The sequence below is a fragment of the Dipodomys merriami genome, unplaced genomic scaffold (assembly GCF_024711535.1).
Source record: "Dipodomys merriami isolate MVZ:Mamm:240054 unplaced genomic scaffold, mDipMer1.0.p SCAF_16, whole genome shotgun sequence".
Taxonomy (NCBI): Eukaryota; Metazoa; Chordata; class Mammalia; order Rodentia; family Heteromyidae; genus Dipodomys; species Dipodomys merriami.
Genome location: NW_027202937.1, coordinates 2462089 through 2483880, shown reverse-complemented (window position 1 = coordinate 2483880; position 21792 = coordinate 2462089). Strand labels below are relative to the sequence as shown.

The 21792-nt window shown below is 35.3% G+C and overlaps 1 protein-coding gene across 7 annotated transcripts in view; it reads right to left on the bottom strand.

Moving 5' to 3' along the window:
- The window catches only part of Supt3h (SPT3 homolog, SAGA and STAGA complex component), a 249902-nt gene that overhangs the window by 179553 nt on the left and 48557 nt on the right, over window positions 1–21792 (bottom strand). The window lies entirely within an intron of this gene.

Below are 21792 nucleotides of genomic sequence, written 5' to 3'. Positions count from 1 at the left end.
GGTGGCTTCATTTTCAATTTGACTTTGAATATATCTTCCAAAATGAGAAATCAGGTTTCCAAGATCAGATAACAAAATCAATGCTATTCATTTTCAAAACTTTTCTTTTGACTTACAAATAATTAGAAATTAAAATAAGTCATGCACTAATAAGACACAGTACACCATAAAAACCTTTAATTAATGATTACATCTTTCTTGGAAATTCTACAAAATTATAAAATTGAAGATTAGCTCAAGGAAGGTTCAGTTCTAGAGTGTATTAAAAACAAAATAATTGGAACAGAGAAAAAAAAGAAAGAAGAATACAAAAACAGCAAAGGCCTTCAATATTTAACAGTGAAAAAAGCTTTAAATGCAAAAGCCACAGCACAAATTAATGTTACTATTACTTGACAGAGAATTCAAGGGCATTTACAAGGTTCACTGCAACTTAATCAAGGTTCATTGCAATAACCTTTTATATAGAGTAGTCAAATAACCCATTCAGAAAGACTGCCTAAATAAATTTACCCATAAACCTATCTTAATAATCCTCATATAATATGCCTACTCCTCCAAACAATATGCCTACTCCTCCAAACAAAATCTATGTTTAGAAACATCTTTTGTCATTCAGAATATTTACCTAGAAGAGGTAATAAATATTTCTGAATAAGAACTTTTTTGCTGTAATTCTGACATTTAAAAGTAATATAAAAATCTACAAAGAATAAATTAATAAAACATAGGAAATATTAAATTTTTATCTGATTTTAAGTGCAACTTTTAATTTAGAAGGAAATTAACATATGAATTAGAGAAATAAAAATATATACACACAAAAACAGAGACAATTAGCACTACCACACAAAATAAGATAAAATGATACAGATAATAAACTGTGAAGAAAACAAAGCAAAGAGCATGAGGGTAGACTCTACAAAGAAAGTCTTATACCATCGTTTGGAGAAAAGTTTCTAAATGAATTAAAACTCAGATCAAAAAGATCATCAGAGAACATGAGGGGAAGAACTACATGGTGATGAAGAAAGCCACTGAGAATAGAAAGTGGAATATGAAGGCAACATTAAAAAATAATGAAAAGTTAAGCTGGGCACTGGTGGCTCAAGCCTGTAATTCTGAGGCTGAGATCTGAGAATAATGGTTCAAAGCCACCCTGGGCAGGAGAGTCTGTGAGACTCTTATCTCCAACTATCCACCAGAAAACCAGAAGTGGTGCTGTGGCTCAAGTGATAGAGCACTAGCTGAAGAGCTGAGGGACAGAGCCCAGGCCCAGAATTCAAGCTCCACAACCGACAAAAAAAAAAAAAAAGTTGAAGTTAAAAATAGTTAAAGAAGGTATAAGCCAAAATATTAGATGACTGTTCTCTGTTTGCATCTCCTTCTCCTCTTACAGTCTCTCCCCATCTGTATCTGTTTCTCAGAATTCAACTACAACTTTCCCAAAGAAGTCCCTTTAGACCATTCATTCATTCCCTCTCCCCAACCCTCAGGCTACGCTATACCTTCTCACATATTCAAAGCAAATGGAACTTCTCGATCTTAGCACTTTAGGTGGAGGAAAGGACAGGGTTTACACTCATGGCCTTGTGTGCTTTCCCGCTTGAGTCACTCAAGACTAGTTTTTAGCTTTGGCCTTTCCAAAGCAGCCCTTTCATGGTTACATGTATATTTATGTAATTATTTTTAACTATTTCTCAAGTATTAGCTTTCAGAATTGTTAACTTCCACTGGCAAGTAACTATATTCAATGTGTATTCTACTATTCCCCAAAACCTAGATAAAAGTAGAAAACAATAAACATCTGATGCTAAGGCGAGAAGACACGGGAATAGATAGGGCCACTGAGAAGATGCATGGACTTACACAACTTAGATCTTGAAGTACATGTCTAGCTACACTCCTACCACATGCCTTTTCCAATTTACATATCGACTTTTATTATAAGATTACCTTGAAAAAAAAGTCTGAAAACCTCGATATTTAATAATAATTTCCAAATCCTGATGCACAATATATCCATTCATATACAAGCTTGTCTACTGTCCTCATTCCCAACATACTACCAACATATTAAGTTATACAAACTACCTCTGGGAGTGAAACTCCAAACCACCTTAATTCTCTAATTCCATGAATCTTCCTCATCTAATCAACTGAGAGAGCTAGATGACTCTTCTCATGTCAACCAACTTTCAAGTTATCACTACTGACAGCCAAAATAGATTCAGGTTCTTTGTGTTCCTGGAAGTACTACAGCAGACTGTTTAGTACCTTACCTAACTGCAATGTCCCCTTCCTTACATACACGCATCTTGGGCTTGTCTTTCTTATATAGTTGTTTCATTTTACCAACAGTAAGAAATTTTGATGGAATCCAGTTTGATACCATAGCAAGAGCAAACTCTCTAAATTTTAAAATCTTTTCTGTAATCACATGAGCCACCTATTAGATTTCCTTTTTCTTTGATCAAGTTGTATTTCTGCTTCTCTCAAAAGTCCATCATAACCACTCAAGAAGGATGCCTTATCCTTCTCTCTCTCCATCTGAAGACTAAAGCTACATGGCCCAATTGCTAATTATACATAGTATAGAACTTTGTGCTTCCAGATCTGTGAGCTGAAACTATAGGAACTATCAACTCTGAGGTTGCTAGGTTCACTAAGTCCTTGGCATAAACTGTACACTCATATAATACAAAGTTTTTGAGCCTCTGATATACCTCAGTAGCACATAGCCTACAATCTGTACATGAAGAAAAGAAGCCCCCAAAAGCAAACAACTTGTTCAAGGTCAGAGAACTTGATGGTAGTACCAGCAGAGTTAGTAACTCAGAGCCTAACTCCACTCCCTACTTTTCCTTATAGCCTAACTCTACTTTTACTATTTTCACAGGAGTGAAATAGTTACATTACAGTAATTATTAGAGAAAATTCTATACTAGAGCGTTGGTGTTTGTATATAGGAGACAACGATTACATAAAAAAATGATATCCTACTATATTCATTTTTAGCCACTTATCTATCTACATATAATGTGAGACTCATTTATTCAGTATATAGTTACTTAAATCTTATCAACAATCACCAAAATTAAAAATACTTCATGAAGAATACACTTTAATAGTGGAGACTGATGATACATTCCCAAATAGATGAATATGTAATTAAATTCTAGTGTTAGATACTGAGAAAGACAGGTACAGGGAATAGGGTAGGGAAGGGCTACTGTTTTAAACACCATGATTTATAAGGTCATCAAGAAAAAAAAAGAAAATAAATAAATAAAAGGTCATCAATGACAATGTGATTTTGAAATGAGACATGAAGAAGGAAGTGTAAGGATAGCTAAGGAAAGAACATTCCAAAGAATATGTATAAAATGTCTATAGAGGCCTAAGGAAAGAGTTTACCTGATGTATTCCAATAGGAAAAAATGGTAGGGCTGTAGTAGACAGAGCAAGTAGGAGCACTAGGAACCATGCCATAACCAAGAAGAAGACAGACCACTGGCTTTTACTTAATGGGTCATTAGAGACTTTTGAACAGAAAAAAGGAATCTGACTTGAACTTTTTTTTATTGTTATAATGAAGGTGATGTACAGAGGGTTATAGTCCCATAAGTCAGGTAAAGAGAGCATTTCTTTTTGGACAAAATTACCCTTCCTGCCCCCCCCTTCCAGTTTTTCCCTCCCATCCCACCCACAAGTAGTATAGCTCATCTCTAACATAATGTCTAGTGAGTACCACTGTTGCATCTGTTCATCCTCTGTCCCTCCATTTCTGTGCCCTCGTTACCCTCCCAAAGACAGATAAATGAACAAACAAGACAAAAAGAAAACAAAAGTAGCAACAAAGAAAAAATACACAAACGTGGCCAAATAAATATCATCCTTTCTTCTCAACAATGGAAAAGAAACCAGAAAGAAAACAATTTTACTTGCCATCAAACACAATTATCAGGTGCCCTGAAATGAATCTATTGTTATAATCTGACTCAGCTCCCCCATATTTCATAAATTTGACAATCTTACCATACGCATGTGCCTCAAGAGTTTGAAAAGTTACTGTCCAGAAAGGGACCCAGTGTGCAAACATTCTGTTGCACAACTGACTGTAGAGCAAAAGGCTAAATGAAGAATCTTACAAACAAGTATTACAAAGTAGGATTAAGACCTTTAATACATGTAAAGTTATTAAAATCCAATATGAAAAGATGAGTACCCCAAAAGAAATATAAACTGCTAATAATTCACAGAACAAATACAAATGGCCAAAAATATTTTTAATGTTCAATATCACTAAGAGAAATGTAAATTATCAGTCTTCACCAGCAAAGATAAAACAAATAAATAGTAATATTGTTATGTTGTTAGAGAAACAAATATTCAGTCACTGGAAATATATATATATATATATATATATATATGTCTATCTATATCTATATCTATATATGTTTCCAGTGACTGAATAGATACACACACACACACACACACACACACACACACACACACACACACACACACACACACACACACACACACACACACACACACACACACACACACACACACACACACACACACACACACACACACACACACACACTCTTTTTTTTTTTTGGTCCAGTTGTGGGGCCTGAACTCTGGGCCTGGGCGCTGTCCCTCAGCTCTTCAGCTCAAGACTAGCGCTCTACAACTTGAGCCACAGCACCAATTCGGCTTTTTCTACTTATGTGGTACTGAGGAATCAAACCCAGGGCGTCATGCATGCAAGGCAAGCACTCTACCACTGAGCCACCTTCCCAGCCAGTCACTAGTGTTATATTAATAACTCTAATCTGTTTAAATAATGATAACCCAATCTGGTTAAATACAAATTCCATTTCTAGGAATATAGCCTATGAAAATGTGCTAAACATATTAAGAACCATCAAGTGTTAGCTGACTATAATAAACTGGTGACAATAGGAATGCAAGTTTTAGTCCAAGTCATTAAAAAATTACTCCAAATTTTGAATTAAGAAAGTAGCTTTTTAATACTAAATCCTTATAATCTTATCAAAATACTTATTATACTTTTATCTGGGAATCAATATACTACAGAGACTTTGAAGATTAGTGCTAAAGAGGAGCTATTTCAAAGTTTCTAAAATGCACAGAAATTTAGATAAATTACCAGTTCAATGCAATATAAATGATTTTGTCCATAATGTCAATAGCATTCAAAATAATTTGGGGACTGTGAAGTTAAAAAAAAAGTCAATATACTAAAACACATTAAGTCCAGGAAGAGATTTGAAAAATAAAGCAATGTATGAATGAGCAAGCAGAGTGCACAGCCTCAATATCAAAGGAGTCTGTGACCACCCACACACATAACAGCTCAGAAGGAAGAAATCAGTTTTCTACAACACCTTAGGAAAAAAATGAAATATGTGGCCACACACATTCCCAATCCATGTAGTAAAGGAAGAGTGAAAATAACGGAAGGAAACAAATCTAAATATGAAGAAAAACAGAAGAACGTACACAAAATTGGCTATTTATGATTGACAGCATTAAAATACAACTGAAGACAGTAAAAGTTGGGGAAAGAAATTCAGCATCATCTGGGGAGAGGAGTTCAGCTTTAGCAGAGAGAAAGCAGGAAGTCAAGAAAGTTTCATCTGATGACTACCTCTGCTAACGTAAAATATTGCAAATGCCTAATTCTTTCATTATGGATCATAAAGTACAGATTATTTTAAAATCAAAGGTTATGCCACTCCAGTCACTTATGAATAGGTAGGAGAAACATGTTCATCAGGACAGAAAGGGCAATCACCAGGTATAAAGTTAACTGTTTACAAAACAAGTAAAATGCTTTCCTGTAATAGGTGATTATAGTTTATATAACCTGCACTTACTACCAGGTAACAAAACGCACCTGTCACTATTTACAAAGGTAACTAGCATTACCTAGTATAGGTAAAATGTCAAGATAACAGAGCTGCTTTAATCTGAAAGAAGTCTTAACAAGAAAGCCTTTATTAAAACTGCTTATCTACTAGATACACAGGGGCTCATTATAATGAATCCTATAAGACTTTGAAAAATAACATCAAAAGCAAAAGCTGGGGATTCAAGTGGTAGAGCATTTGTCTAGAGAGCACAAGGTCCTGTATGAAAACTCTAGAACCACCAAATATATGTACATGGAGATCTTATATAACTGTTAGTGGCTCTATTGCTCAATAGTATACTGTGGATGGTTGGTTTCAAATTCACCAACTGAAAAACTTCCTAGTTATTAGTTTGGGCTATTAAAAATAAAACATCTCAGAATATTTTGTATACAGAATTTAGGCAAACATATACTTTCATTTTTCTGGATTAAATACCAAAAAGGATAATTTCTGGGTTATGTAGTAATTGTATACTTAGTTTTTAAAGAAACTGCTAAGCCACTTTCCATGTGTGCTGTGTATTATATATAAAATTTTCTATCTAGATGACAAATAAAAAAATTAGAAATAAATTGGTGATTCCAAGAAATACTGAGACAAGTGGATGACACAGAAGTATAGTACAAAAGGGGAAGCACAGGAATTTATAGTAAACAAAGAACCATTCTCTATTTTGTCTGAGATAATCCAGACATGGAACTCCATACACTCAGGAGCACTAGTACAAATGAGTAAACCTGAGTAAGGTTAATGGCTTTTATTATTACCCATAACCTGATTATGACAGTACAATATAGCCCTACATGGTGTTACCATTTGGGGTAACTAGATAAATATCAACTCTGTTATTTCTTGCAATTTTATCTCAGAAGTTTAACTTAAAACACTATTATAAAAGTTCAATAAGGTATTACTAAATTCAGATGTAAGCAATGTCAATTCAAATAATAGGATTCAGGTGTCTTATTAATAGGCTAAATCTCCCATTAAGCCTCTATAATTTATAGTAAATTACTTATAAAAATTAATTTTGTCTAGTTTTTGTCTTAGTGATATTGGAGACTGAGCTAAGGGTCTTAACCAGCCATCTATTACCTCAACCATACCTACAGTCCTAAGTTTTTTCTTAATTCGACAGATTGCCTTAACTGGGAACTATGTTATAGACTATATCAAATTCCAACCAATATTTTAGAACTGAAATCTTACTAAACACTTTAATTTAATTTCAAGGGCATATTTACTATAACTCAGATTATTATGTAAATTGCTATAAATATATTCATATAATAATATTTAGAGGTTCTATTTTAAATTCTTTTTAAATAGAACTATGAGGTTCTATTTTAAATTCTTTAATCCAAAAGATTTACATAATCTTAATATAATGATACTGAGTTCCAAGTCATAATCCTGTGAGTTGAATGCTTATTAAGAGTAAGTTATAATAAATCATAACAAAAATGTCTAAATCTCTGAGCTGAATATGTTAAATTTAGGATATATACTACTACTGTATTAAAACCTAATGTTTTCAACAAAATTTCATGGAGAACCAAAGACAGAACCTTTTCACTTTGAATTTCATTTTCAGACTTGAAAGCCAAAAATAATATATAGACACACAAAGTATAAATATGTCACTAAAATTAATCGACATCATTCTTACAATTCACCATTTTGGAGACCTTCCTGTTTCCACTATATAGTCTACTTAAGGATGTTGCCATTACCCATATGTAAGTAAGTACTCCCCCTAAGTAGCATGAAATTCTCTCAATGGGATTATTAAAGGATCTACAGTTCTTCATGGTTTGGACAGAACAAACTATGACATGTTGAAAGAATGTTTCTCACTGTGTGGTTCTGTCACCACCCACATACAGAATTTACTACCTAAAATAGTACTGACATTTCACACTGTGTAGCATCTACTAATTAACCTAAAAATAAAATCACATCTCAATATTATCATACCTTGACAAAAGGGCAAATACATAGAGAATAGCTAAAACTTCAACCAACAAGCTGGGCCTTGGTGATTCACACCTGTAACCCTATTTTGCTTATAATTAATTTTTTAACATAATCTAAAGAAAGATTTCTGTGTTTCTCACTAAGTTCTATGAGACCAAGGCATGAAAAAAATCGATTAATCTTTCAGAAAACTATAAAGATGAGATTCAGGTGAAAATACTGTATGTAGCTCACCCCTGTATTCCTAGTAACTTAGGAGGCTGAGGTCAAAGGATAGCAGTTCAAAGCTAGCCAGAGAAGTAAAGTCCATGAGACTTCAATTAACCACCAAAAAGCCAAAACTGAAGCTGTGGATCAATGGGAGTGCTAGCCTTGAATGAAATGCTAAAGGCAGCACCCAGGCCCTGTGTTCAAGCATCAGGAGGCACACACACACACACAAACACACACAAAAATCTAAGCTACTCACCACTTACCAATCTATGTAACACAATGGAGTCAAATCACCTTCCTGCAACGCATAGTGTGGACACATAGTACTCACAACTGTGACTTCCTTTGATTATAAAATAGGACAACTAAGATCTTTATTATGCATTCAATAAAAACTCAAGCTTCTGTTGAACAGTAGTTTTCAAAAACACAATTGTTTCCTCACCAAGCAGAGCAATGATTTCAAGTAATGAGTTAGAAGAAAAGGATTATTTAAGCCAGGCACTGGTGGCTTACATCTATAATGCTAGCTACTCAGGAGGCTGAGAACTGAGGATAGTGGTTTGAAGCTAGGCTGAGCAGGAAAGTCTGCAAGAGTCTGATCTCCAATAAACTACTCAGAAAAAGCTGGAAGTGGTGCTGTGGCTCAAGTGGTAGAGCACTAGTATTGAACATAAAGAGACTCAGTGACAGCCCTGAGTTCAAACCCCAGGACCAGCAAAAATAAAATAATAAAAAATTTAAAAAATTACCTAAATAAATGTGTTTTCTTATAAAAAACTAGGATCAGAAGAATTAAAGTACAACTTTGAAACTGTTAAAATGACCAGTTCAATGGTTTTTTTTTCTACAAATTATAAGTATTTAGTTTTGAGGAAAAAATAACATATTTACTTTAACTCCTAAGTAGGTAAAAATAAAAAGTAACATAGGTAAAATAAGAAAACAGATTATTTCCTATGAAATGAAAATACTATGAATACAATATGGTTCAGGAAGTGTTCAGTTACAAAATGTGGGTTCTTTTCCTAAAGAATGTCTTCCTAGTGAAATGTTTCTACTCACTCGTCTTTAATTAAGAAGGAATAAATGTGATGTTGTTATAAACAATTATTATTTTTAATAGACATTTGGATAAAAATTTCAGGATTCCAACGATTGCACTGTCTAGGGATTTAACTTCATCTGTTCCATTACTCATTCCGGAAATATTTAATAAACTTCTACTTATCAGGCAGTGTGCTAAAATCCCTCATCTTAGGAAACTTACATCCTAGTGCCAAAGAGACAAAGAGACAAAAAATGTCTATCAATAGGAATGTGACTAATACAATTGAGAAACTGTAAGTAGGCTAAATGGCAAGAATGGTATAGCCTGGGCAAGAAAGGCAAGAAATAGCCCAAGGCCCAGTGAGGGCAACACAGTAAAGGACATTAAGACAGATGGTAAGAATCGTAAGTTTTACTCTGATTAGCATAGAAAGGTTCTCAAATGTTGGCAGAGAAATGATTTTTTTTAACTAGCACATATATTTTTTTTTTTGGGGGGGGGTCCAGTCGTGGGGCTTGAACTCTGGGCCTGGGCACTGTCCCTCAGCTCTTCATTCAGCTCAAGGCTAGTGCTCTACCAGAGCCACAGTGTCACTTCCGGCTTTTTTTTTCTGCTTATGTGGTGCTGAGGAATCGAACCCAGGGCCTCATGCATGCAAGGCAAGTGCTCTACCACTGAGCCACCTTCCCAGCCTCTAGCTTATATTTTTAAAAATAAAATATAGCCGGGCCTCAGTGGCTCACACCTATAATCCTACCTACTCAGGAGGCTGAGATCTGAGAATCACAGTTCAAAGCCAGCCCAAGCAGGAAAGTCTGTGAGACTCTTACCTCCAATTAACCATCCAAAAACCGTAAGTGGCATTGTGGCTCAAGTGGAGGAGCCCTAGCCTTGAGCTGAAGAGCTGAGGGACAGAGCCCAGGCCCAGAGTTCAAGCCTCACAACCGACCAAAAATAAATAAATAAAACATAGCTACTATACAGAAAATAAGGGATAGAGTATCTCTTAATTAGCAATTATGTACATAAAACCAACCAAGTATCAAACTATGTTTTAAGAACATTATATTTAATCATTTCAATTCACAATCCAACCATATGAAATAGTTTGCAGATGAAGAAACTGTACATAAAAAAGCTAAGAACTTACTAGAGGTCATACAACTTGAATATAGTAGAAGTGATTTTTTTAATCTAAGCAAACATAATGTCTTATATCTAATCACCACCTGAATTGTGAAAGAATTAGAAATATTCAAAGCCAAGCACCAGTGGCTCATGCCTGTAGTCCTCCTTACTCAGGCTGAGATCTAGGGATCGTGGTCTGAAGCCAGCCTGGGCAGAAAAGTTTGGGAAGCTCGTATCTTAAATTAACCACCAAAAAGCCAGAAGTGGAGCTGTAGCTCAAGTGGAAAAGTGAGAGCCTTGAGTGAAATAGCTAAGGGACTGTGCTCAAGCCTTGAGTTCAATCCCCACTACTGGCCCCCCCACTAAAAGAAGAAGAAAGATGATAATGGAGGAGGGAGGACTAAGAAGAAGGAAGAAGAGAGGAGGAGGAAGAGGAATAGAGAGGGAAGAAAAGGAAGTGGAGATGGAGGAGAAAAAGGAAGACTATTCAGTACTAGAAACTTTACAAACTTCTATTTAGATAGATAATGTGAGCTAGAAACTTCTATTTAGGAAGATAATAGAACTAGTGAGTAGTAGCCTGGGATAAACACATCTTAAAGACATGGGAGCTGCCTTAAGCCAAGATGGCTCATAAGTGGTCTTTAGGCTGCAAGTAGGCACTTTATCAGTAACTGAGCTGTGTGTTTTGGAAGCAGCTGTGACAAACGCTCTTACTGCCATCATGGCCTGGCATTGTGAGATGTTGAAGATGATGTTCTCTATAGCCAGTCTGTAAAGGATAATTACTGCATGTCTCCATCAACAGCTGCTCAGTTTATTTAATCACAACATGACAAACTTGTAGAATATGATTATGAAGAACTGAAAGAATCTCCCAATTCTCATCTGACCCAACAGCTAAGTGAAATTGACCAAGCTTCTCTTTATTCGAACAAGTCTGATGTGCAGAAGATCTTGTCTGTAGTTCTGGAACAAGATAACATGCAGAAGCTGAAGGACAAGAGTGAGAGAGCAAAAGGAAAGCTAGGAAAAGGCCCCTCCTACTAGACCTTCAGCTTTTGCTTCAACATTGTGTCTTTGCTACCTTCTGAAAAGTGGCAAGCAGCACACCCTTGGCCTCTCTAACATTCTTCATTATAATAAACAAGTTGAAGATGGAAAGGGCAAAGAAATCTTCTTGTAGCAGTAACATCATTTGACTTTGTCAACATCACCTGATGACATTGTAAAAGCTGATCAAATGAAAGCACTTACTAGAGAATAGTAACTAAAAAACTTGGTTACTGTTGTAGAGATTTTTATTTTAGGTTAACTTAAAGTCTTTGTAGGATCACTTTGGGATCAAGATATGATTATGGGATTCGAGGTATGCTTTTTATTAAAATTGCTTATGGGAGTCAAGTTACGATTTTTATTAAAATAAGTGGATATAGATTTTTTCACTGAAGAAATTTTTTAGACTATATCTTCTTGTAGTAATAACTGGTTTTGATTTAGTACTCCATAGTTTTGAAAGTATACTTACAGGGCTGGGAAGGTGGCTCAGTGGTAGAGTGATTGCCTTGCATGCATGAGGCCCTGGATTCGATTCCTCAGCACCACATAAGCAAAAAGAAAAAAGCCGGAAGTGACGCTGTGGCTCAATTGGTAGAGCTAGCCTTGAGCTGAAGAGCTGAGGGACAGCACCCAGGCCCAGAGTTCAGGTCCCACGACCAGATACTCCCCCCCAAAAAAGAAAGTATACTTACAGAGTACTGGTACTGTGAAACTGAACCTAAGATTTCATTTTTAGCAATTTAACTTTGTACGTTTTTATGATATTTTCCTCTACAAAAGATTGTGCTTTTTCTTAAAACAGGTCAACTACTTGGGATTATTATACTGTGAAGAGTATTCTTAGGATATATGGCATAGCTTAGCTGAGACATGATTATATTTTGAAGTATTATTTGTATCATTCCTAGCTTTATTAATTATAATTAGTAAATATTAAACTTTTCTATTAGAAAAATACTGAAATTCTTGACTTGTGAGAGCAGTATGAATGTGGCTGAAATTCATTTTTGATGGAAATGAAGTGGGATCTTTAAAGGGACTGTGTCAATATTGGGGTTGTATTAACATAAATAATTTTTACACATTTTCTCAAAAAGACATGGGAGAGAAGACATGTAGATAAAGTAAATATCAAGTATAAAGGAAAGATAGATACTAAAAGATCACACATCAAATTGAGATGAAAGTGAAAAAGAAGGCTGTGTGGTAGAGGGAATCATCGTTGCCTTAACTATTAAGCGTACAAATGAAATCCCATCTCACTGAAGCCATGCCACTCTCCTTTTACTACTTTTGGAAAAGACTAAAGGTTTTACCTCTGGAGAAGGACACAGAGGAATTCCGCTAGGAATAATAAGCACTGACAAAATAATGGGGGTGTTGATATATCCATCACACCACAGAAATAAAGCTTAAAGAAAAGTCTATGTAACAAATTTTGAAAGAACTAAATACAGAGCTTGAGCCCAAGTTCTGTCTGATCAGCTACCAAAATACTCATGACCAGGTCAATGAACCCTAGATGGACTAAAGAATTGTTTGGTGAAATTTTCATCTAAGAAAAAATAATTCTACAGCTCATGGCATCACTGAGAAACCTTCCAAAAGAACATCTAGATCTCTGCCTGTTCATCTTACAGTGAAATTCTTACTCAAATACAAATTGATACCTCAGTCATAAATATGAATTGGCAAACCAAAAAATCATCAGACAAAAAACCTCTAACATCACCAATGGTGATCAAAAGTTAGAGGATAAAAAGGAAAGCAGAAGCAGAGAAAAAAAACTAAGGAAGTAATCACATACAACTGCAGAAAAATTCTTAGGGATATATTCTATTACATGCATGAAAAGACTCAAAAAGATTTTTATTAAATAAAAAGAAACTCTGGAAAAATTTTAAATTTAAAAAATTATAAATTTAAACAGAAATTATGCCTGGAAAAAAAACTGATAAAAAGTTTGGATGGTAAAGCTTTCCAACTCCTAGGGAAAAAAATTAGCAGATGGAAAATGGGTTAGAAAAGAGAAGGAAAAAAGAGTGGAGCAAGAGGTGTAACTGCTGAGTAACACTAATTCTAGAAAACTAAAGAAAAAAATGAATATGTAAGGTTGTTAAAATGGAAAAAATCTCCAAGAACTGAATGATATAGATAGATACGTCTAGCAAAGTAGATGAAGAGCGAGTATATCACAGCACACTAAAGTTTTAGAATATAATGGATAAGAGACCCATAAAGTGGCTAAAATAAGGAGAAAGGAGAACACAGAAAAGCTTGGAACCAGAATGGCATGAGACTTCTCAATCGGAGCAATACCAGATAGAGAAGCAAGGAACAAAAATGTCACAATTGTACAGGAAAATGATTTTTGACCTAAAATAAACTATCAAATAATATGAAATTTATACACAAAGGCTGTAAACTGATGAATATGTATTCTCAACCATTATGCTTGGCTTTAGATTTGTTATGTACAATCTTTCAACAACAGTTAACATCTAAATTGTGTTTTCCTAAAAGCAATTAGTTTCTTCCTTAGGCATATTCTAAATGACTAGAAAGGGAATCTGCCAAGAAAATTACTCACTGCCAGCAGAAAGTAAAGTAAGATTAAAACTGTACTGAGAGCAATCCCCATGCACACTTGACTGTAGAGAAATTTATGGTTTGTCCATTTCAATTTCAACAGCAATCTGGTGACAGAAATTTCAAGTCCTAGAAAATTCTCTTAATAAACAACAAACTAAAAAGTTGGGGGAATTAAAATGGAAATACATAGTCGAAAAGAGAAAGGAATATAATAGAAAGGAATGTTTCAATAAAATAGTAATCATTATAGAATGAAGATTTTTTTCAAGGAAGTTCAAAGTATTTTCACATACCTATTAGTAAAGTAAGAGCAGTTCTGGCTTCATTTTACCACTGAAAAATGCCAGAGAACTAAGTGCTCATTTCCTTGTGAATAAATTTAGTGCTTCTGCCACAAGGCTAGAGATAATAATTGATTATAATTACAATTATCAGTAAGTGTAAAAGAAGAACTATGAAGATGAAAGTGATTGGTAAGAACACAATTGGACTATTGGAATAAACATTCAATTTCAAGGAATTATTCTGAAATTTAGGTGGCTGTGTATGACTGGTTTCTTCCAGTTATCATAGTATTTACAAGATTTATCATGTTGCTCCACTCCTGAATAATATATTCTGTTCTAAGGCTATCCTACATTTTGTCAATTCATTCATCCAATGATGGACATTTCTACATTTAGCTATAAATAATGCTAATATAAACATTGGAGTGTGTTTCTGTGTTGGCACGTGTTTGCAGTTCTCTTTAATACATACCTAGGAACATAATTAGTCATATAGAGAATCTTTATTTACTTAAGAAACATAGCATGTTTTTCTGAAGGTGGCTAGACTATTTTATATCACCACCAGCAGTACATGGGGCCTCTGTTTATCCCATATCACCACCCAACACCTTCATGTCTGACTTTGATTCTAGCCACTCTACTAAGAGTGCAGTGATCTCTCATTATGGTTTTTATATGTTTCCCTAAGGATTAAGGACTACATGAACTATTATTCCCTAATGACTAATGTTCCATATGAATTTATCATTTTTACAATAAAGAAAAAAGAAACACAGAGAGATTAACAACACTAAAAAGTGTTGTTAAAAAGTAACAACACTAGAAACAAAAAAGCTGAGGTTTGTAAGGTAGGCACTAGCTCCACTCCTGACTCATTCTCCTTTAACAGGATTAGATATGTCATCTATTGGGCAAGGAAAGAGTCCCAGAAGCCAGAGAATTCTGGGTCACACAACCCTTCCTAAACCAGTTTCTGGTTTAAAAAGTAAAAAGAAAAAAAGAAAGACAGGATCATCAAGACCGGAGTCTGTTTTGTGCTGCTATAACACAATACTCAGAATGGCTAACTGATAATGAACATCAGTTTATTGGCTAAAAGTTCTTCAGTTTGGTTAAGTCCAAGATCAAGTCCTTGCCAGCACCTGCCACAGACTTCTTGATACATGATTCCATGGCAGAGACAGAAGGGCAGGAGGGAGCTAAGCCCATCCCTCCATGTCACCAATCCCACAAGTAAGGGCTGGGCCTCTGAGGGACAATCACCACTGCAAGCCCCACATCTTGAGCACGGTTGCAACTTAATTCCAATATAAATTTGGAGGAAACACCCAAAGCATGGAAACCACATACAACTGACTTAGATGAATTCAGGATTTCTAAGCAAAATCAGTCCTCTCCCAAAAAGACAAAAGGTAAGAATCGGCTGGTATTCAAATTAATAGCACAGTATGAGTCAGTAAAAGAGTTCAACAAAACCACCAATACTTTCTTGAGATTGAAACCCTACTGTGGAGACTGACAATGGAATAAAGTATTAAAAAGAAACATTTACTTACACATTTTATAATCTTACAAACCATAAATTAACTGGAATTTAAAGCTGGAAAGTGGCACTCATTAAGAAAAAAATGAAGATTTTATGGGGCTAGATGTACAGCTCAGAATAGAGCTCCTGCCTAGGAAGTAAAGACTCCGAGTTCAAATCCCAATACCATTTTTTAAGACAAGATTTAAAAATAGGGCTTCAAAGCATTTCTTTCAATATCTTCATGACAAAATTCTTCACTCACTTTAAAGTTTTGTGACACTTTGTATGTTTTCCTTAAGAACGTAAAGTTTAATTTCAAATAAGTGCTCATTTATAACACTCTGACAACTATATTAGCAACTAGATTTTGTAAATTGTATTTTAGGCTAGTATTAGTTTATAATGGGCAAATTGTTTTTATTTTCCTTACTTTTTGTAATTTAATATGTGAAAATCAGCATGTATGCCCCCTGCCTGAAATGATAAGAGTACATTAAGCCTTTGCTAGGCAGAGATGAGGAAATGAGATGAGCCTACCAGATTAAGTGTGCACAGCTAAACTTCCAAAGAATCTATGTTGTTCCACTTTTCCTTTCTTTTTAAAATGTTTTTAGAGGTGGAGGGGGCAATTGGATAAATAATTACAAACCAGGCCTGCCTTTAGATAGAGGGTTTATCATATAATTACAATAAAGATCATTTGAAAGTATCCAAAATGTCTCCAGCATTTTAAAGAGCTAAGCAGAGTTATTTTTAAAATCAAACATATGCGCTTTTTCTGTTTATGTCTTTGGAAAGAACATTCTGTATAATGAAAAACATGACCAAATTTTTCACAGTACATCACTATAAAACCCTGTAATTGACTTTTGGGGTTGGTTTACTCTATATCTATTTTTGACCACGTAGAAAACAGCAATGATGTGGTGAAAAGCCTGAAATGTAAGTCCCATCGCAGAGTAAGTCTCCATCCTGATTAGTATAGAAGTATCATGTTTGCACTGGGAAATATGCCCATTTTAACAGAGACAATTTTGGTGCCTACGAATCTTCTTTTTAAAATCCAACTACGTAAAAACCCATCTCTTGAGTGCCCAGCCCAGCCTAGGCTAAGAGGAGGATGTTGTTTACACTGAGCCTTCCATGAAGGAGGCTTAATGCTCATGTTCAGAATGAATGCTGGAAATGACAGGTCTGTTTCCGTTAATCAGAAAGAAGACATCATTGAAAGTTACAACTTAACATCATAAATTAATCTTTCCACATATGGATTAACATTGATGGTTATTTTGTTCATGTCTTAACCCAGATTAAATAAAGAACTTAATCTCTTCTAAGAGCTTTGAATTCAGCTAACTCTAACAAAACTAATTTGTGATTCCCAACAAAAGCACTGTTTTTCTTCATTGAAAAGAAGTTTAAAATATCTCTGAATGAGGGCTGCTGGTTTCATCAATAAAATTTACATATTAGCAAGTAAAATAAACAAAGAGGGGGAGATGTGTGTGGTGTAAACATCAGCTGTGAAACACCTACCACAGATTTATCTCCTGTGAGTTGACTCAACCATTCCTTCTTCTCAGTAAATAAACTAAGTTCTATGCAGGGTACTGCAAGAGAGTTTTCAGGGGCCAAGAGAAAGAATATGTTTCAGATGGAAACTTCCAAATTGACAACCTGCCCACTTTTGGTAGTTATTAAAGTGTCCACAGCACTTTATGAATTAGTTGTGGTTTACCCAAATAATCATGGCCAAAACTGCCAAGGTCACATTGCACATCCAATTTATTACTATCAAGAATCAATGTACCTTTAAAGATTTTTAGTGAATTTAGAAAAATACAAGCTGAAGAACAGTTTTCTAGCAGCACTGTTGGATGGAGAGCAATCATACCAAGTTATTTTTCAGATCAGAAATATATTAATGTAGATCATTACCTTTTGTCACTACATTTGGACTCAACAAATATAAGAATATTCAATACTTTCTGCTACCTTCTTACAAACAGTGGTACAAAAATGCGGAGTTTTCACTATCTTAGCAGCTAAAAATCCTCCTATGAGTTACCTATGTTAACAATCACCTCCAAACAAAGGACAAATCTCAAAATAAATTTCTAACTAAACAGTGATATAAAAATGTCATAAGCCAGGCGCCAGTGGCTCACACCTGTAATACTAGCTACTCAAGAGGCTGAGATCTGAGGATCATGGTTCAAAACCAGCATGGATAGGAAATGTCCATGAGACTCTTATCTCCAATAAGCCACAAGAAAACCAGAAGTGGCTCTGTGGCACAAGTGGTAGCCTTGAGCTAAAGAGCTGAGTGATAGCACGCAAGTCCACAGTTCAAACCCCATGACCGGCAAAAAAAAAAAAAAAAAAAAAAGTCATAATCAGACGTCTACTTTCAAAGTTAAAAAAAGATACTGAGCTCCAATAGAAGTCACCAAGATGAAAATTCTAGCAGACTTTAGATACAGTTGTGTTGGTAAATTCACTATATAAAGAGATGAAATTGTCACTTAATGAACTGTTTATAGCATAAACTAGGCCAGAGAATTAGTAATATTTTAAAGAGTTAACCAGAGAGGCATTTAAATAGCAGGCCTTTTTAAGAAGCATCAATATGATGTTGTTACAAGTTATGAATTATGTGTATACCCTACCTATATAGTCCTTTAGTCAATTAAGACAAGAAAAGGGAGAATAAGGAGGAAAATGAAAGAAAAATAACTTGGGAAAAAATATTCACCTACTATGGGCTAGACACTATGTTAATTATATGTTACTAGTATTATTTCATCATCAAATCTATCCTTTTTCCTGTTTTACACATGAGGAAACAGATACCTATACATCTTCATAAGCAATTAAGGAGTAATCAGGTTTACAAACCCACAAACAATACCTATCAGCTTCACATATTAAAAGAGAATTTAATTTGCTTTTAGCATTTTGTACATATTATTAAATATACCAAATACTTGAAAAGTCACCCTCAATTTGGAGACTGATTTGAATACCTACATCCTGTTCTGCCTTTACATTAGGGGCAAGACCCTCTAAGTGGGAAGGACTCACATGAAGATTCCTCAGAAATGCATGGCAACATGCTTGTGGGAATCTTAAGGAAAAAAAATGTCCATAAGAAATACAATACAAAGTAGTCTGCATCCTAATAGTGGGGGCTTGGGCTAGGCACCAATGTCTCCAGCTTATAATCCTAGCTTCTTAAGACATGAAGATCTGGAGAATTGCAGGATCAAATAAGGGCATACTTTTCTTATATCTTCTATTCTCTCAGACTCGAATGTATTAAAAGAGACAAAACCCCTTCCCATCTCAACAGATGAATGTTTTCTTGCCATAAATTTGTGAGCATTGAAAAGGCACCCTGATGTATTTCAGACCATTGTTATATTTTGTAGTTCATTTTCTATTTAAAAAAAAAAAATAGTAGCCAGGCGCTGGTGCCTCACACTTGTAATCCTAGCTCTTCAAGAGGCTGAGATCTGAGAATCGTAGTTCAAAGCCAGCCCGGGCAGGAAAGTCCATGAGACTCTTATCTCCAATAAAAACCACTAGAAAACAGGAAGTGGTGCTGTGGCTCAAGTGATAGAGTGCTCGCCTTGAGCTGAAGAGCGCAGTGACAGCACCCACACCCAGAGTTCAAGCCCCAGGACCGCCAAAAAAAAAAAAAAAAGCAGTAAATATTCCATTAGTAAAGGAAAAGAATTTATTAAACTAAGTTGTCAATCAGTTGCATTTAAATGTATTATGTACTTGATTTAAATAGTTTACAGAGGATCAATCCTCTAGTATAAATTTTTTTTTTTTTTTTTTTTTTTTTTGGGGTCGGTCGTGGGGCTTGAACTCTGGGCCTGGGCACTGTCCCTCAGCTCTTCAGCTCAAGGCGAGCGCTCTACCACTTGAGCTACAGCGCCACTTCCGGTTTTCTGGTGGTTTATTGGAGATAGGAGTCTCACGGTCTTTCCTGCCCGGGCTGGCTTTGAACCGCGATCCTCAGATCTCAGCCTCCTGAGTAGCTAGGATTACAGGCGTGAGCCACCAGCGCCCGGCTTTCTAGTATAAATTTTTTTTAAAAACTAGACTAAACAAACAAGTTCACTTTACAGATACTGTGTGTTATAAGGCTATATCACATAAGGGATATAACAGAGAAGCATGAATCTATTGATAACAAACTAGTGACTATTAACAGAATTAAGCAATGAAAAATGAATGAAAAACAACACCTCATGAAGCATTAGTATTCACAGACACTGATGCTTCTGTGAAGGCTATCCTGACAGAAGAAACTGAGCCAGACAAAGGACTGGATTAGTTCTAGCATTACAAGCACTGGACTGGATCTTAAAACCTATATTATAGTTCAGAAAATTTCAGAATCAAACAGTAGTTAGAAGGTGTTTTTACTCTTATTTCTAATTGTGCAAGAAAATGGGTGAAATTCATCAACCAACTTACTAATAACTCCCCAAAGAAAATTAAACTTAGGCTGACCAAACCTAACTTATTAATGACTTAAGAGGCAGTAGGTTGGCTTAAATAGCTTCCTCAAGATCATCATACTAATTCTCTTATAGGAAATGTTTCCTACTACATTGTCATTTTTGATCATTAAAACCTAATAATGAAAGCTTGACTGTTAAGACACTATTAAGTCTAAATTCAGGGCTAAATCTTAAGTAGAAAATAACTCACATTACTACAAACATCACGATTCTATGTGTCTATTACTATGTATGATTACAATACTTAACAGGCAGAGTGTACACCCACACTGCCTGTCACCTCAAGGTAGCTGGCAATTCTATAAGGTTCCATCTTACAACCTTGAGAAGTAGGAGAACTACAATGAGACAATTCAATTTATCCAATCAATCCTCATTAAGTACTCACTATTTGGCAAGCACTGAGTTGGGTGCTGAGGACTAGAATTCACGAAGGACACTTGCTTGTGCCTAGTAGACCTTACTGTACAAAAGCAGACATCTCATCCCATCAGAAACGAAAGGACAGTGCTGCAAGTGGCCCAACAGAGCCCCAGAACTACAGGAATAGGAAAGCATGAGGGAAAATAAAGAGTGAGAAAACTTTGAAAGAAGACTGCTAAGACCACAAAATAATTCTAGTAGCTAATGCAAAAAAACACGTTAGGTATACCAAAACTGAAGCCAGAAGGGTGTGGAAGGAAAGAGATATTGACATGTTCTAAACCATAACAATAATCTCAAACAAATAGTCAAGTAAGTCATTCCTCCTGCATGTCATGATCTGTTGTGTGTCTGTTTCTGAGCTAGACGATGAGCTCAGGCTGACGCGGTAGTGAGGCAGATCAGGTAGCAGTTGCCTTCTGACGTCTGCTTCTTCCATCCTTAATAAGCAGGTTGTTTAGAAAATTAAAAAAAAAATCAGTAACCTTCACTGAAAAGTAAGCAGAGGGAATCCTGCTTCTTATTTTTTTTAATTTATTATGCTTCATTTATTTATTCTTTCCACTTCTGCTTTTCAGAAAAGGAAGAGAAGCTTTTTGCTAAATTAAGAATCAAAAAACTTATAGTACAGCCCAGAATTTCTTACTTAATAGCAGAAATCCAATGGTCAAAACTGCATCTTTTTAATCTACAAACTGAATCTATTACCATCTATTGCACAGGTCTCTAAAAATTTTGATAAGGAGATAGGCTCACGGGTGGCTCACCCTACAATCCTAACTACTCAGTAAGTTGAGATCTGAGGATCGTGATTCAAAGCCAGCCCAGGCAGGAAAACTCTTATCTCCAAAAAACCACCAGAAAACTGGAAGTGGCACTGTGGCTCAAATGGTAGAGCACTCGCCTTGAGCTGAAGAGTTCAGGCCCAGAGTTCAAGCCTCAGATTGACAAAAAAAAAATAAAGAAAGAATGAAAAGGAGGCTTGAATGATAAGATGAAGTCCTCACACTGAAATAAATGTACAGGTTGATACAGGACAGAC